At 37.6% G+C, this 14,230-nt stretch overlaps 1 long non-coding RNA gene and 1 other non-coding gene across 2 annotated transcripts in view; one reads left to right on the top strand and one right to left on the bottom strand.

Annotated features, from left to right (window-relative positions):
• The window catches only part of LOC145507308 (uncharacterized), a 443,470-nt gene that overhangs the window by 397,824 nt on the left and 31,416 nt on the right, over positions 1-14,230 (top strand). The window lies entirely within an intron of this gene.
• On the bottom strand, positions 884-955 carry TRNAC-ACA (transfer RNA cysteine (anticodon ACA)). Its single transcript has one exon. It is a non-coding gene; the product is annotated as a tRNA-Cys (tRNA).

Raw genomic sequence — 14,230 nt, 5'->3', positions numbered from 1 at the left:
TGAGAGACTCCAAAATTATCTAGAGTGCTATACATAGTATAATGCTTTTATTTATTTTTATTACATAAGTTTCAGGTGTCTAATATTATAGTTCAACATATCCATTCATTACAGAATGATCTCCGCCACAAATATCATCTACCATACAGTTACCAATTTCACCTACCCCCAATTCCCTTCCTCTCTGGTAACCACTAATCTGTTCTCTGTATCTATGAGTTTTTTATTTTATCTTATTTTGTTTGTTCCTTTTCTTTGGACTCGACTTTTTGTGGTTCCATACAAATTTTAGAATTATTTCTTCTAGTTACAGGAAATATGCCATTGGTATTTTAATAGGAATTGCATTGAATCAATAGATTGGTTTGGGTAGTATGAACATTTTAACAATATTAATTCTTCCAGTCTATGAGCGTGGAATATCTTTCTATTGCTTACGTGTCTTTCTCAGTTTCTTTTATTAGTGTGTTATAGTTTTCAGTGTACAGATCTTTTGCCTTCTTAGTTACATTTATTTCGAAATATTTTATTCCTTTTGAGGCAATTTTAAATGAGATTGTTTTCTTAATTTCTCTTTCTGATAGTTTGTTATTAGTGTATAGAAATGCCATAGAGTTCTGTATATCATTTTTTTTTCCTCTAACTTCACTGAATTCATTTATTAGTTCTAGCAGTTTTCTGTTGGCGTCTTAATGTTTTCTCCATGATATTGTCATCTGCAGCTAGAAACAGTTTTACTTCTTTCTTTGCAATTGAGTGAAGTCGCTCAGTTGTGTCCAACTCTTTGTGACCCCATGGACTGTAGCCTACCAGGCTTCTCTGTCCATGGGGTTTTCCAGGCAAGAGTACTGGAGTGGGTTGCCATTTCCTTCTCCAGGGGATATTCCCAACCCAGGGATTGAACCTGGGTCTCCTGCATTGTAGGCAGACGCTTTACCCTCTGAGCCACCAGGGAAGCTCAATTAGGATTCCTTATATTTCCTTTTTGGCCTAATTGCTATGGCTAAGACTTCCAATACAATGTTAAATAAAAGTGGTGAGAGTCAATCAACTTGCCTTTTTCCTGATCTTAGAAGAAAAACTTTCAGCTATAACCTATTGAGTGTGATTTTATTTGTGGGTTTGGTATATGTGGCCTTTATTATATTGAGATACATTCACTTTACACTCACTTCATTGAGATTTTTTTTTTAATCATCAATGAATGTGAAATTTTGTCAAATGCATTCTCTGCATCTACTGAAGTGATCACTTGATTTTTATCTTTCATTTTGTTAATGTGATGTATCACATGATTGATTTGCAGATGTTGAACTATCCTTGCATCCCTGAAATAAATTCCACTTGATAATGTTACGTGAACCTTTTAATGTATGGTTGAATTTGGTTTGCTGGTGTTTTGTTGAGGATTTTTGCATCTGTATTCATGAAGAATATTGGCTTGTTGTGGCAGGATTACAGTTGCTGCTACAGTGTGCTGGTAGGTGGAGGTAGCCCCTGGAATGCCTGGCAGGCAGCAACCATGGCTGCTGGATATGAGTGGGTGGGATTATCAGCTGGCCAGCTGTGGCTAAGGTACGCAGGGCTCTCACCAAAGAGTGCCCACTAATGCTAACAAATTAGATTGAGATTTCTAAAATGGATTCCTTCAGAGCTGGCATTAACAAGGTAGCTTGAGATTGATAAACTGACTCCCACCAGTGTCTAAGTTCTCCAGGCAAAAATACTGGAGTAACTTGTCATTCCTTTCTCCAGAGAATCTTCCTGATCCAGGGATTGAATCCGGGTCTCCCACATTGCAGGCAGATTCTTTACCACCAGCGAAGCCCCAAAGTTCATAGGGAGCATCTCAGTGATTCCTGTCTCTCCAGCAGATGCTTCAGGATTAGTAAGTGGGTCCCCTCTGCCTATAGTCCATCTGCTTTTCAGGGTGGTGTTTTTGTGCTTCTTTTCAAGTCGAGTTAAGGTGGTGCATGAGGCTTTTAGGAGTGGGTTTTCCATTCCCTATAGTTCTATGTGTTGTCTGGTAGTTTTCTAAGCCAGATGTTTGGAGGGAAGAAGGGCTTATCTCTCCCGTGCAGGATTCAAGATTTGGGGTGCTTCATGTGGAATTCAAATCCCTCACTCTTCAGTAAAATAACTCTACCTTTGTGATCCTCACAAGCTGTGGACCATTGTGACTGAAGTATGGATTTTCCCTTTACAAGATCATATCTCTATTTCTCCTATATGTCTCTATGCTGTCCTTTGTTGTGGAGACTCTATTTACCCAATTTTCAGGTCCCTTTCACAGGAAATTATTCCATTTGTAGTTGTAGATTTGTTTATTCTATGGGAGGAAGTGAGTTCAGGATCTTCTATTATACCTTTTTAAACCCTCCAGTGTCATACTTGTGAAAACAGGACAGTGAAGACTATTTTCTACCAATGATAAGACTATGTTAGATCTATTAGGTACAAGTTAGTTTTGGTAAATCAGACAAGGTTATTTAATTAAAAGCAAGCATTTCTAAAACTAACAAAGCCTATAGAAAACATGTAGTAGTTAGTGCACAAAGCCTATATATGATGGAGCCCAAACATAAATAGTATATAAATACACCATTGTAACTATGGTCACTGACTCAAATCTTGTTTTTGCATGAAGAGTACACTCTCTTGAATTACCACTTAAAAGCTCCTTCCTTGCAAATTTTTTTTCATGAAAGGAACACAAGCTTGCTTCATAGGCTGGAAAAATGTTGATCCCAATTACTTTCCACAATGTTATTGCTGCAAAGCATAATCCACATTTTAGCACCTATCTTTTTAAAAAGCCCCTTCTTATAATTTCTGTTCCTCTGGTGAATAAATTGACCTTTATTTATGTAAGAAAGCAAGAATAAAGTAATGAGATTAAATTTTATGATTTATCTACTGAAAGCAAATTTATATCAATCACATACTTGATTTAACATTTTGATCATTATAGCATCACCACAAATGTTTTTTCTCAGTTTATGAACATTCCTTCTTTTAACAAATGTATTAAGATGCAGCTCTAAACTATATATTGGTTTTTTGTAAGATTTATTTTTCAGATATTTTTGTTCATATAATAAAAAGCACAGTAAAGTGATTAAATTATAACTAGACATAATTTAAATATTTATATATACAAATGCACATACATAAAAATTTAACATTTGCTATCATAAATTCTTTCTTTAAGATGTGTGCCTCTAGATGTTTTTATTTGTTTTCTTGCTTTTCCTACTCCGAAAAATTCTCTAGCCATGAATGCAAACAAAGCAAAACAAAATTGTGTGTGCCTGCATTTTTTTCACCTATTATAAAGAATTAAGAGACAATGGAGAGGGATAAATCAGGTACATGAAGTACCCTGCATACAAACTTTCAAATTGCAAACTTTCAAAGATGTGAACATGCGTTCCATCAACGTCAGGCTTGACTGAGGTTGCTACTTGCCCTCCATCTCCTATTGCTGATGATCCTTCAGCTTTATCATCTCCCACCTCCTCTCTCTACTCCAGTCTGTAACTCTTCTTGGCTGCTCACTTGATGCCAGGCCCTGTATGCCAGCTGTCATACAGCACTACTATAGTTTTCAAGGTACTGTGAGATTTAAAATGTTTTCTTTGTTTTTCGTGTTTGTTGTTTTTTGTATATTATTTGTGTGAAAAGTATTATAAACCGATTACAGTACAGTACTATATAACCAATTGTGTTAGTGGGATACGTAGGCTAACTTTGTTGGACATGAACAAATTGGACTTATGAATGTGCTCTCAGAAAGGAACTCATTCATATGTAGGGAACTTATTTTAATTGTCTCTGTTCTGAAAGTAGATAATGTAGTATGACTCAAAACTTTATGTAATTTAATGGTAAATTTGCATTTTCCTTGTGTATCTGATACTCAAGGGGTTCTCGTTGTTCAGTCGCTCAGTTGTGTCTGACTCTTTGCAACCCCATGGACTGCAGCACACCAGGCTTCCCTGTCCTTCACCATTTCCTGGAGCTTGCTCAAACTCATGTCCATTGAGTTGGTGATGCCATCCAACCATCTCATCCTCTGTTGTCCCCTTCTCCTCCCGCCTTCAGTCTTTCCCAGCATCAGGGCCTTTTCTAACGAGTTGGCTCTTCACGTCAGGTGACCTCTATTCATAGTTCATGTAATCTTTTAAGTGTATGATGTTATTTAAACCACTTTTGTATTGTTGAAAAATACACACTGACATTTGGAAATCAAAACCATATTTTACAATCATTTAGGTGGTTTACTGTTTTAAAGAACTCTGCTTAATTCTGCCATTAATCACAACAATATTTTGAAATCCAAATCATTTCTCTCTGATTATCTTAAATTTGGAAACTTAAATTCTTATAAAATTTGTATAAAGTGAGTGCTAACTCTGAATCTTCTTTCTTCCATGTTGTCCAATAAGCTATATTTGTATTATTGACATATGCAACATTGTATAATTCTTTATACTACTCAAGAAATAAATAGTATCCATTAGCTGCTGAGTACATTTATTGCTGCTCTTCTAAAATTGGATTTGTATCTTGTATTTCAGGGAGGAAGAGCCAGAGTAGTAAAATTAGCTAGGTTTGGGAGAAAATTATTTCTATTTAAGCCATGTTTAGGGCTTCCCCAGTGGCTCAGATGGTAAAGAATCTGCCTGCAATGCAGAAGACCTGGGTTTGATCCCTGGGTTAGGAAGATCCCCTTAGAAGGGAATGGCAACCCACTCCAGTGTTCTTGCCTGGAGAGTCCACGGACAGAGGAGCCTGGCGGGCTACAGTCCATGGGTTCCCAAAGAGTTGGACACAACTGAGTGACTAACACTTTCACACTTTCAAGCCATGTTTAATTTTGTTGACATGTTTTAAAGCATGTAGAAAAGGTCATTTGAAAATTTAGTCAGATTGGATCCCAGCTTCTAAATGTAGCCCAGAATTAAAGAATTAAGATTAGCAGGCAGACTGAGGCCTCCATCAATTTCACTGAATTTTCGTCTCATATTCTCAGTTACTCAAGAGATAGGAGAAGGAGGTAATTTATGGGGAAGTCTGGGAATATGAGAAAGTGAAAGTCGCTCAGTCATGTCCAACTCTTTGGGACCCATGGACTGTACAGTCCATGGAATTCTCCAGGCCAGAATACTAGAGCAGGTAGCCTTTCCCTTCTCCAGAAGATCTTCCCAACCCAGGGAGCGAACCCATGTCTCCTGCATTGCAGGCAGATTCTTTACCAGCTGAGTCACAAGGGAAGCCCAGGAATAAGGTATGGATAGATACAATAAATAGATCACTCACCTAGAGCCAGACATCCTGGAATGTGAAGTCAAGTGGGCCTTAGAAAACATCACTACGAACAAAGCTAGTGGAGGTGATGGAATTCCTGTTGAGCTATTTCAAATCCTCAAAGGTGATGCTGTGAAAGTGCTGCACTCAATATGCCAGCAAATCTGGAAAACTCAGCAGTGGCCACAGGACTGGAAAAGGTCAGTTTTCGTTCCAATCCCAAAGAAAGGCAATGCCAAAGAATGCTCAAACTACCGCACAATTGCACTCATCTCACATGCTAGTAAAGTAATGCTCAAAATTCTCCAAGCCAGGCTTCAGCAATACGTGAACCGTGAACTTCCAGATGTTCAAGCTGGTTTTAGAAAAGGCAGAGGAACCAGAGATCAAATTGCCAATATCCGCTGGATCATCGAAAAAGCAAGAGAGTTCCAGAAAAACATCTATTTCTGCTTTATTGACTATGCCAAAGCCTTTGACTGTGTGGATCACAATAAACTGTGGAAAATTCTGAAAGAGATGGGAATACCAGACCATTTGACCTGTCTCTTGAGAAACCTGTATGCAGGTCAGGAAGCAACAGTTAGAACTGGACATGGATCAACAGACTGGTTCCAAATAGGAAAAGGAGTATGTCAAGGCTGTATATTGTCACCCTGCTTATTTAACTTCTATGCAGAGTACATCATGAGAAACACTGGGCTGGAAGAAACACAAGCTGGAATCAAGATTTCCAGGAGAAATATCAATAACCTCAGATATATTGATGACACCATCCTTATGGCAGAAAGTGAAGAAGAACTAAAGTGCCTCTTGATGAAAGTGAAAGAGGAGAGTGAAAAAGTTGGCTTAAAGCTCAACGTTCAGAAAACTAAGATCATGGCATCTGCTCCCATCACTTCATGGGAAATAGGTGGGGAAACAGTGGAAACAGTGTCAGACTTTATTTTTTTGGGCTCCAAAATCACTACTGATGGTGATTGCAGCCGTGAAATTAAAAGACTCTTACTCCTTGGAAGGAAGGTTATGGCCAACCTAGATAGCATATTTAAAAGCAGAGACATTACTTTGCCAACAAAAGTCTGTCTAGTCAAGGCTATGGTTTTTCCAGTGGTCATGTATGGATGTGAGAGTTGGACAGTGAAGAAAGCTGAGCACCAAAGAATTGATGCTTTTGAACTGTGGTGTTGGAGAAGACTCTTGAGAGTCCCTTGGGCTGCAAGGAGATCCAATCAATCCATCCTAAAAGAGATCAATCCTGGGTGTTCATTGGAAGGACTGATGTTGAAGCTGAAACTCCAATACTTTGGCCACCTCATGCGAAGAGTCGACTTATTGGAAAAGACCCTAATGCTGGGTAGGATTGAGGGCAGGAGGAGAAGGGGACGACAGAGGATGAGATGGTTGGATGGCATCACCAACTCGATGGACATGGGTTTGGGTAGACTCCGGGAGTTGGTGATGGACAGGGAGGCCTGGCGTGCTGCAATTCATGGGGTCGCAGAGTCGAACACGACTGAGCAACTGAATTGAAGTGAGTACAATAAAGAAATCCAAATATCAAGAGACAGCTTAGGCTAGGTTCATCTACCCACTTAAAGGCATTTGTTGACCTAGGTGAGGAACAGAAATATTTGAGAAGAGTAATTAACAGTTGCATCTTAAATAACAGGTGTTAGACTGAAAGAAATAGGGCTGAAAGCAATGCAAAGGGCCTGGGACATTAACCCATGGTCAGAGGGAGAATCAAGTCAAGGTTTCTTAAAAGACAGATTCCTTGAGGAAGATTCTCACCAGTGTCATCAGCAGTATTCCACAGAAGCAAATACATATAAACAATGGATGTCAGGAAGCTTAAGACTCAGGTTATCTTGGCATGAGCCTGGGGCCAGAATCAGACAACAGCGGATGTCTGAGCAGGCTGGCTAGCCAGTCTCTGGGCTGCAACAATAAAGAACAGGATTCCAGGTCAGAATTATACACCAATTAGAGTACGAGTTCGCCAGGTCTGACCTTATTTGCAGGCTGTTTTCTTAGGCATACAAACCTTACCTTCATCTCAAGATTCCTGTAAAAATCTGTTCTCATTTATCCAGAGTATTTCTCTAACTTTTCCATCTTTATCCATCTTTATATCTGCCCCAAATTTCCATACACCCACTCATTGTGCTATCAGAACTTGGCTTTGCCCCTTGATTTTGTTCTTTTGTCTTGCCCTAATTTAGATTTGGTTACTTAGCTCCAGCTTGTCTACTTCATGACTCACTCAGGATTCCTAGAGGTTGCTTTTTCTTGTTCCTAGACTCCATGCCAAGAAACTGCAACCAAAGTATTACACATCTCTGCTCAGATCTAGTACTGGATACCATCAACCCACCAAGCCTTTTATTTAAAGAAAAAAAAATTGATGATGGATTTACCCATTTGGATTAGAACTGGCTCAGTTAAACTGAAGTGTAAATACATCAGCTAAATGCCAAGCAAGACTTCAAAAGGCAGAGATGAGAGTTTTTGTGGTACAAAGAGCTTTATATGCATTTTAATGTATAATCCCTAAAACGGTAATAAGAGGAATTATTGTGTCTGTTTTGCAGGAGTGGGAATTTAAGATCAGACAAAATAAGTAGTTGAATATTGGTTATGAAGCTGCTAAGTTGTGAAGCTGGGTAAAAAACCCAGATGATTATTTCTTTTCTACTTCTTTGTGGAGATGAGTGTTCCTCCACTAGGTCTTTTGCTTTGGAGTCTGGTAAATACTGAAATGAATTCTCCTAGATTAGCATAAAAGGATGATCTGACATGTCCTCATCCCTTATCTTGTCTCCTTTTTTCTGTACCCTCAAACTGGTAGGAAGTTTGAGCAGAAAGAAGAAATAACAGTTCTCAAAACCATCCTTCCACTATTTAATCCCCTCAGTACATTTATGAGGAAGTGACTGCCACCATTTTACAGAGCAGAAAACTGAGGATCAAAGAAGTAATTCTTGTTCTTAAACACACAAGCCAGAAAGAAGTGGACAGGAGTCCAACTCAAGTCTGCTTCATTCAAAATCAGTATTCTTGGCAGTACACTGTGCTGCCTGCCTGCTCCCACGTCATACCTACCACTTTGGTGTAGTTCTTCAAAATCAAAGTTTATGGTCTCTGGAGAATGCAATATTTTTTACAACATTTGCCCAGCAATTTCAAACACTTTTTATCAATGATTCTCAAATTATATGGTACATAAATATCACCAGGGAAACTCATGGAAAATGCAGACTCACCACATGACCACACTAGGAGAAACTGCAGTATGGAATAGAGTGAAGCATTGCCATAGGGTCACAGACATAATGAAGCAATAAGCAAATCTACTGTGTATATTGATGCCAGCCCCTTTTCTATGTGGGTAGTTAATATCTCCAAACTTATAATGAGATATATAAACTGTGGAGTTCGGTGAAGCTAGAATTCTTCAGCAGTACGTTGGAGATTACAGAACTTCCTCTATTCACCTGAATTCTTTTGTGAGTATATATAATTGTAAATTAAGACAGTGAGGGTCATGCCTAAATGCTTCAGAACTGATATAAATAAAAGTTAGAAGAGTTAAAGACTTAAGCCAAATAATGCTTTTAACTAACTTTAATGAGAAAATAGGTGGTCACATCAAGGTAGTATAAATTAATGAAATCTATTTTATAATAAATTTATCAGAACACATACAAGTGAATCCTATTCATCAAAGTACCCTCTAGATTAATGTCTGATGAACAGGGAAATCTCTATACATTTTTGTTGAATGAATATATTAAAGTATTGAATCAAAAAGGTCATGCATTTCTAATAGCTTTCAAACAACAAATATTTGGGGGTCTCACTTTTGAGAATGTATTTTTGTGCCAGTAAATAAATATACTCTAGAAAACATTTTTTATGCCCAAGGATTATCTACCAGTTTGTTTTTTTCATATGATTCAAAATAACTTTTCTCAGTTTCCAAACATCATTTAAACAAGAAAGCTTAGACATGTGTAAATGCACGTGTGTGTGTGTGTGTGTGTGTGTGGTAAATCCACACATCTCTGAGGGTGAATTTAAGAAAAGGACATCATTAAAGCAGTTTAAACAACTGAGCCAAAATGGAATAATTTTATAACATTTTGAAGAAACAATTGTAAAAAAGACAATACTTTTATGGACAAGTTCAGTTTCCTTTCTGTCTCTCTCTCTGTCACTCTCTCTCTCTTTATACTAGTTTCAGAGGCTCATGTGATCCTATATAAGGCTATGTGTGTGCCTGCTAAGTCGTTTCAGTATTGTCCGACTCTTTGTCAACCTACGGATCGTAGCCCACCAGGCTCCTCTGTATTCAAGGCTAATCACTCTTTATGTTCTTTAATTCCACTAAGGTCTTGCTTCTCCAGCAAGTCTTCCTGCTGAATATTTAATTTTCACTTCTTTCTGGCTACTTTCCATAGACTCACTCTTTTTTTTTTTAAATAAATTTATTTATTTTAGTTGAGGGCTAATTACTTTACAATATTGTAATAGTTTTTGCCATACATTGACATGAATCAGCCATGAGTTTACATAGACTCACTCTTTATCTCTTTTACTCTTCTTAATCAAGATTCTTGATAAAAAGATATATAGAAACTATGTCTACTTTTTCACCTTCCATTCATACTTCAAGCAGATGCAGTCTGAATTTATTTATAGCAACAGTTGACATAGCCAATGGACTTTGGTAGTCCTCCCCTACTTGATTGCCTTCTTGCATTTGATATCTCTGACAGTTCCTGTTTTCTTTAACATTTCACTACCTTGGTTTCTGAAGCAGAAGATATTAAGAAGAGGTGGCAAAAATACACAGAAGAATTATATAAAGAAGACCCAGGTAACCATGATGGTGTGATCACTCACCTAGAGCTAGATATTCTGGGGTGTGAAGTCAACTGGGCCTTAGGAAGCATCACTACAAACAAAACTAGTGGAGGTGATGGAATTCCAGTTGAGCTATTTCAAATCCTAAAAGATGATGCTGTGAAAAGTGCTGCACTCAATATGCCAGCAAATTTGGAAAACTCAGCAGTGGCCACAAGACTGGAAAAGGCCGGTTTTCGTCCCAATCCTAAAGAAAGCAATGCCAAAGAATGTTCAAACTACCACACAATTGCACTCATCTCACACTCTAGCAAAGTAATGCTCAAAATTCTCCAAGCTAGGCTCTAACAGTACATGAACTGAGAACTTCCAGATGTTCAATCTGGATTTAGAAGAGGCAGAGATCACATTGACATCTGTTGGATCATAGAAAAGCATGACAATTCCAGAAAAACATCGACTTCTGCTTCACTGACTATGCTAAAGACCTTGACTGTGTGGATCACAACAAACTGAAAAATTCTTCAAGAGACTGGCATACCAGACCACCTAACCTGCCTCCTGAGAATCTGTATGCAGGTCAAGAAGCAACAGTTAGAACTGGACAGGGAACAACAGACTGGTTTCAAATTGGGAAAGGAGTACGTCAAGTCTGTATATTGTCACCCTGCTTATTTAACTTATATGCATAGTACATCATGCAAAATACCAGACTGGATAAAGCACAAGCTGGAATCAAGATTGCCACGAGAAATACCCATAACCTCAGATATGGAGATGAACCCAAGCTTATGGCAGAAAGGGAAAAGGAACTTAAAGAACCTCTTGATGACAGTGAAAGAGGAGAGTGAAAAAGCTAGCTTAAATCTCAACATTCAAAAAATGAAGATCATGGCTTCTGGTCCCATCACTTCATGGCAAATAGATGGGGAAACAATGGAAACAATGACAGACTATTTTGGGGGGCTCCAAAATCACTGCATATTGTGACTGAAGCCATGAAATTAAAAGACGCTTGCACATTGGAAGAAAAACTATGACAAACCTAGACAGTGTATTGAAAAGCAGAGACATTACTTTCCTGACAAAGGTCCATATAGTCAAAGCTATGGTTTTTCCAGTAGTCATGTATGGATGTGAGAGTTGGACTGTAAAGAAAGCTGAGCACAGAAGAACTGATGCTTTTGAACTGTGGTGTTGGAGAAGACCCATGAGAGTCCCTTGGAATGCAAGAAGATCAAACCAGTCAGTCCTAAAGGAAATCAATCCTGAATGTTCATTGGAAGGACTGATGCTGAAACTGAAGCTTCAATACTTTGACTACCTGATACGAAGAACTAACTCATTTGAAAAAACCCTGATGCTGGGAAAGATCGAAGGCAGGAGGAAAAGGGGATGACAGAGGATGAGATGGTTGGATGGCAACACTGACTCGATGGGCATGAGTTTTAGCAAGCTCCAGGAGTTGGTGAAGGACAGGGAAGCCTGGGGTACTCCAGTCGATGGGGTCGCAAAGAGTTGTATACTACTGAGCAACTGAACTGAACTGAACTGAGCCTTGGATTCAGTGATACTGCTTACAGTTAGCTCTCCTCCCACCAAGTTTCCTTTTTACTCCTTTTACGGTCATTTGTACTAAACCGTATACCAACCATAATCTTATGTATGCATGCTCAGTCATGTTCGACTCTTTATGACCCCATAGGCTGTAGCCTGCCAGCCTCCTCTGTCCATGGGATTTTCTAGGCAAGAATACTGGAATGCATTGCCATTTGCTTCTCCCAGGGATCTTCCCAACCCAGCGATCAAACTGTCATCTCCTGCATTGGCAGGCAGATTCTTTACCACTGAGCGACCTGGGAAGCCCCTCACCAACCATAATACCACTTGATGTTTTCCAACTTCTCCCTTGAGATACACACACACACACAGACACACACACACATGTATATATACACACATACATATGTATTCACAATATATAGTCACTTTGGTTTACTGAATCTTCTATCTCAAGAATAGTATATTATCAATCACCAAGCAATTTAAATCCAGGGATTGATAATGCTCACCTTTTATACCTTCTTGCTCATGCATTAATCTGAAAGTGTGTATAATCATACATTAACTGAATTTGTATTGCCTTTGTATCCTTGATGTATCCTATGCTGAAATGTTCTTCTTTATCTTCCCTAACACTGTCAAGAGGTGAAAAAAAATGAGAATTCAAAGTCAAACACTGGCAGGCCTTTCCTCCCCAGCTGTCCCCAGCACTCTGCAATCTTCTTTCTATCATGAAATCTTTTCAGGGACTTCCCTAGTGATCCAGTGGTTAAGACACTGTGCTTCCACTGCAGGGGGCACAGGTTTGATCCCTGGTCGGGGAACTAAGATCCTACATGCTGCTCACGTTGGTTGAAAAAAAAGAAAAGAAATCTTTCCATATTCCCAGCTCCCTAAAATCCTGTAATAGAATTGCTTGTCCTCTGCTTTGTGTTTCCCCAAACTCTATAAACACCTATCTCTCTAATTCTTCTTTACATATTAATATTTGTCCCCCCTTTTTTAGATTATCATCTTCTTAAGCAAAAGGATTATGTTTTACTTTTCTGTGTCTACCATAGAGCACTTTTTAGAGTCCCTATAAATGTCTACTTAATACATATTAAATTGTTGTTTTTCAGTTGTTCAGTTGTGTCTGACTCTTTGAGACCCCATAGACTGAAGTACTGAAGGCTTCCCAGTCCTTCACTATCTCCCAGAGTTTGCTAAGTGAATGTAAAAAATGATTTTTATTGAGAATTAAACACTAGAATTTGAATAAGGTATAAAAGTATAATCAATGATAAAACAAGCACTTAGTCTCTTTGATGACATTTATTGAACACTCAGTGTGTGCCATGAATATTGTGCACAGGAATTAGACTGAGTAATAAGTCATTGCATCTTTGAAACCAGATTTACCACACAAATAATTTGGGGGAAAAGTAAATAATAAATAAATAAATAAAACACATAGCTATTTAGAAGAGATCTTCCGGTGAATTATATCTGAAATATGCTCCTTGGAAATGAAAGAAAATTTGTTTCAATAAAATAAAAACCAAAGCTTTCCCCCCATGATCCAATTTCCTTGAAGTTTATGTTCACATCAATGGAAGGTCTCCACTTCATATTGTGATAAGTTAAATATGAATTTTATGTTTCTTCAAAGATTCACATCATTTAAAATTCATTTAAATTTCATTCAAGGAAAATATTTTTAATAAAGTGGTATAACCCAATACTTTAAACAATTTATTTGTGTAGGAATATTTAAAGTTATCATTTACAATAATAATCAGTTTAATTGAACATAGAAATACTATAGGTAGGTTAAATGTAAAAGGATGAAAAAATATATGCCATGCAAACACTATCAAAAGGAAACTATAGTGGCTACATTAATATCCCAGATAAAGTATGTTTCAAAGTACAGAAAATTACCAGAGACAAAAAGGGTCATTCCATAATTATAAAATGACCAATTCACCAAGAACATACAACAACCATATGTGTGTACACACCAATAATAGAGTTTCAAAATACGAAAGCAAAACTAACAAAACTGAAGGGAGAAATAAGTAGAGCCACAATTACAGTTGGAGAGTTGAACACCTTTTACTCAGTAATTGATAGAACCATTAAACATAAAATTAACAAGTATGTAGAAAGACTGAACAGCACCATCAATCAATGGGACCTAATAGATATTTAAGGAATATGTCATTCTACAAAAACAAATGCATGTTTCTTTAAGCAGATGGGACTCTTCACCAAGATAGACCATATCATTGGTCAAAAAACAAATTTTAACAAATTTTACAAAATTAAGGTCATAGTAAAATGTTTTTGACCATAATGGAATCAAACTAGATACCAAAAATTTTAAAAATACCAAGAGAATTTCTATACATTTGGAAATTAGACACACACTTCAAAATATCCATGAGTCAAAGAGGATGTCTCAAGTGAACTATATTGAAATATACATTGAAATAAGCATATGAAA

Source organism: Giraffa tippelskirchi, chromosome 5 (assembly GCF_054371585.1).
Source record: "Giraffa tippelskirchi isolate mGirTip1 chromosome 5, T2T-mGirTip1v1.2.pri, whole genome shotgun sequence".
NCBI classification, from domain to species: Eukaryota; Metazoa; Chordata; class Mammalia; order Artiodactyla; family Giraffidae; genus Giraffa; species Giraffa tippelskirchi.
Note: the sequence above shows the minus strand (reverse complement) of the source record. Positions and strands in the feature narration are given on the sequence as shown.